Genomic DNA, 4179 nt, shown 5'->3' on the forward strand with positions numbered 1-4179 from the left:
AGCGAGGCCACCGGTGCCGGGCGGCGCGGGCCGACGGCGAGGGAGGCGGCGGCAGGCCACGCGGCGCGCTCTGATTGGCTGGGCGCGGCGGCGCGGACGTGTCTGGCTCCATCCGGACATGTCCGGCGGCGGAGAGGGAGCGGGACTAGGGTTTGGGGGAATTAGACCGCGAATTTGGACGGGGAGGGCATATTTATAGATAGAGGGAGCTAGGAGACTCCAAATAAGGAGCGGTTTTCGGCCACGCGATCGTGATCGAACGACCAAGAGCATGGAGGGGAGTTTGCTGGGTTTTGGGCCACTTTGGAAGGGGTGTTGGGCTGCAACAAAAGAGGGCTTTACGGCTACCCGGTTAACCGTTGGAGTATCAAACGACCTTCAAATGGCACGAAACTTGACAGGCGGTCTACCGGTGCTATACCAAGGCCGCTTGGCGAATCTCGGGCCATTTCGAGAAAGTTTAACACCCGCACACGAAAAGAGGCAAAAGGGGGACGCCGGGGGACATAGGAGTGCCGGATTGCAAAACGGATAACGGGGAAAATGCTCGGATGCATGAGACGAACACGTATGCAAAATGAAATGCACATGATGACATGATACGAAATGCATATGATGACATGGCAAAGTGCAACATGCAAGCAGCTGACAAGGCAACGATGGTGAATAACTGGCGGACACCTGGCGCATCTAATCCGGGGTGTTACACTCGTATTCCTCGCGAGGGGGCTGGACAGGTGCCCTCATGAGCGTTTTCCCATTTTTTTGCTTTTCACGAGGCACCCTCGTTCGAGCCCACAAGTTGGTGCACCTCTTCTAATCCGTGCCCCACGGGTACCGCGATACAAAGCGCAGGGTCAAGGCCAGCGGCGCCTGTGACCAAGGCTCGGGAAAACGTTAAGCCTCCTAACGCGTTTTTTCTGCAGTTTCTACGCGCCTACCAGGCCAAGGGGGCCTCGACAGGCACCATGAAGCGAGCACCTCGTGGAGAGAAGACTGCTCCAAGCACGCCAAGCTAAGTTATCCTTACATAAAACAATGATGTTGCGACACAGCACAGGGACGATGAACATAGCATAATAACTGAGAAATCATTGTTCGTTGCACGCCCCTCCGGGGCCCCATACTGGTTTCTTTCTTAATACAGGAAGGAAAGGAAGAACAAGATAAAAGGGGCGTGTGCCCCTATGGTGGACCACGAAGGCGGGCTCTTGTCGCTGACCCAAGCTCAGCCAGACCTCTCCTCGCGCTTCGCAGGAGCACGACGACGAGACGACCCGCTGCCACCTTCAAAGCTGGCACGACGGCGTGGCGGCTGGTCATAACCACCGCTGCTGGAGCTGTCGCTGGGGGAAGAGCCGCCGTAGCTAGACGAGACGCGGTCGACGCCAAGCGTGGGTTCGGCCTCATCCTCGTCACAACCATCGCCAAGGCCGAGCACCTCATCGCCGTTGTTGACCTCGGGGCAGCATCCGGCACGGCGACCATATTCCCCAAACACCCTCACATAGAGGGTCGCATCGTCGTCGTACTTGAAATGAAGGGTGCACCGCCTGCCCAGGCCGCGCGTGCGGGCAAATGTCTGCCAGCCGCGGGCCAGGGCTATGTTGCCCGCCACGGAGACCTCAATCGCGACCCAGGAAGCTCTGCTGCAGCAGCCGTCCGCCTGCAGCCAGAGCCCGCCTGGACCTGCGGCCGGCAGCTCGTCGACGAAGAAGCGCGGGAGCTGAAGCTAGCTGCCAGCCGGGTCCTCCGACCAGACGACGAACTCCATCAGCACCTCCACCGAATGGAAGCGCGGCCGGGGAGGCCGTGCGACCATGACGCATCTCCCTTCATCAATAGGGCTGCCGTGACCGAAGCGACCCCTGCCACACGAAGCAGCACCGCCGCGGCCGCGGGGGGGCCATGGCAGGGGTCATGGTGTGCTTGCGGGGATGGCCACATCCACGCTTGGGCATCGGAGAGACGGGCCCTTCACGAGGGGCCTTCCCCTTCTCTGCAGCGGAGAACCTCTTCGACAGCGGCACTGGTGACGCTGCTAGCAATGGAGCAAGGGGGAAGAAGCGAGCAGAATGGGAAGAGATGGGCAATGGGGGCTCCACCCCTCCCCATTTATAGGAGGAGAAGGCCAACCAGCGCCCCCACGATCACAGGTAATGATGGTTTTTCCTTGCATGTCGCAGGGACTTGTCAAGTCGGGCAGTTGCCAAGGTAGCATGGCGAAGCGGAGACACACATGTCCAATCAGCCGCCACGTGTTGACCAAGGCCGCAGGCTGTTGGGGCCCGCGGCGCTCCGCACTTGCCCTTTGGCTTCGCCTCGAAGCCAAGTCCGAGCGCGCCTTGGGCCCGGGGGCTACTGTCGGCATTCTGGGAACGGGTCCCCAGACTTGCCTGCCTACGGCCCACGGCGTGGCTCTGTGAGAAGGCATGTACGACCCATCTTCACCAACAAGCTTTCAAGACCCTCGTGAGGCGGACGACACAAGACATCCTCGGGAGCGGCCTCACCAGGCTGGCTTGCGAGGGGCGTAGAGATCAAGGCAAGGAAAACCTCGCGAGGTTCTCGTGACGTGAGCCATGACAACCGAGGCCAAGCGGGCGCCAGTGCACACAGTGTCCTTGTTTCCTCTTTGGTGCTAAGGAGGAAAGCACAGGCAAGGAGTACCGAGGCGTGAAGCAAAGGTTTCCCTATCGGTGCAATGAGACCAAGACCAGCAGGACGGCGATACGAAGGTCACCGTGGAGCCCAAGGCAGCGTCACCACCGAAGCCTTTGGTAGGCGAAGACCACTTTTGTCAGGATAAGCTGTACTAGCTATCCCCTTTCAAATTGGCCATTGTGGGATCCCTTCCCGCTCAATATTTGGGAAGAGGACCAGGGCCTCTATAAATAGGACTAGCCACCACCGTATGAGGCAACTCATTCAGAGGCAGATTGATCTCATCTGATCGGATCCACACACCCTCAAGTTCACCAAGCACAAGAACACCTCTCCTCAAGAGGCTGTTCTTCCCCTTGTACTGTTCATCCTCAGCCCAAGAGGCAATCCACCACCACCACACTGGAGTAGTGTATTACACCACAATGGTGGCCTGAACCAGTATAAATCTTGTGTCCCTTGTGTTGCGAGTTCGTCGAGCTAGCCTAGAGATCACAAAGCATGTGAGGGCGTGATCTGTGAGGGAGAGATCTTTGCGCGCACCCCAGAGTTCGAATCTTAAGGGTTTTGCTGGAACCCGAGATCCAACATCCGATTCTCCCTCATCTTCTTCAAGTTAACCACATGTTGCTTCTCCTGTTGTTCTGCCTCATGTGGGACACAGATCGGCTTGGTAAAGCACTGACACGTGGGACTGCATGTTAGCAAACCGCCAGGCCAACGTCCTCTGAAAATAAGAAACCTCCCCCGCCATCCGTGCGGCAAAATCACCTCCTTTTTAGTAATTTTGATTCTATAATTTTTCAGATCAATATAATTGAGATTTGTATAGATAGCACACAGGAGCAAAACCAAGTGGTACGGTTAAGGGCATCCACAATGTGTAGCCAAATGTGAAAATAGCTTTTGGCATCGATGGGAACCATTGTGGATGGTGCTGCCAAAGCCAAAAAGATGGAACTGAAGCTCCCTGATTGATTGATTGAAGGAATAGAAAAATGCAATGTCTCTCCTCTTTCTCACCCTCTTCCTCCCGTGCTTGGAAGCATGTACAGTATAAAGCACAGAGTCTACTCCACTATCCCTTCTATCACAAATCACAAAGCTGTGAGGCGTCAAATCATAAAACATGGACGAAGCAACCATCATTTCACTCTTCGCTGACTCCGCTTCTCCATCGTCTTCTTCGAGAAACCACCTCACCGCACTAAATTGGACGGACAACGCTATTGTGTACTAGTAGTACTAGTACATTTACGCGTCCTTTGGTTCAACGGACTTCCTGGATGCAAATAAGGCGGTTGTCTTGGCTTGTAGGCAGCACTTGCGAACGACTTACCGTGGTCTCCCGCAATGGTGTTCTCCATTGGACGCACTTCACCAAACCACAACGTTCGAGATATCGTCAGCGTCACCGAAATGGGGAAGGAAGTCAAATAGTTACTACCTCCATTTTTTTTTACACAAGGCCAGTATATCGAAATTACAACTTGCAAAAGGCCACTAACACTAATC

The sequence above is a fragment of the Triticum dicoccoides genome, chromosome 3B (genome assembly GCF_002162155.2).
Source record: "Triticum dicoccoides isolate Atlit2015 ecotype Zavitan chromosome 3B, WEW_v2.0, whole genome shotgun sequence".
In the NCBI taxonomy this organism is placed as follows: Eukaryota; Viridiplantae; Streptophyta; class Magnoliopsida; order Poales; family Poaceae; genus Triticum; species Triticum dicoccoides.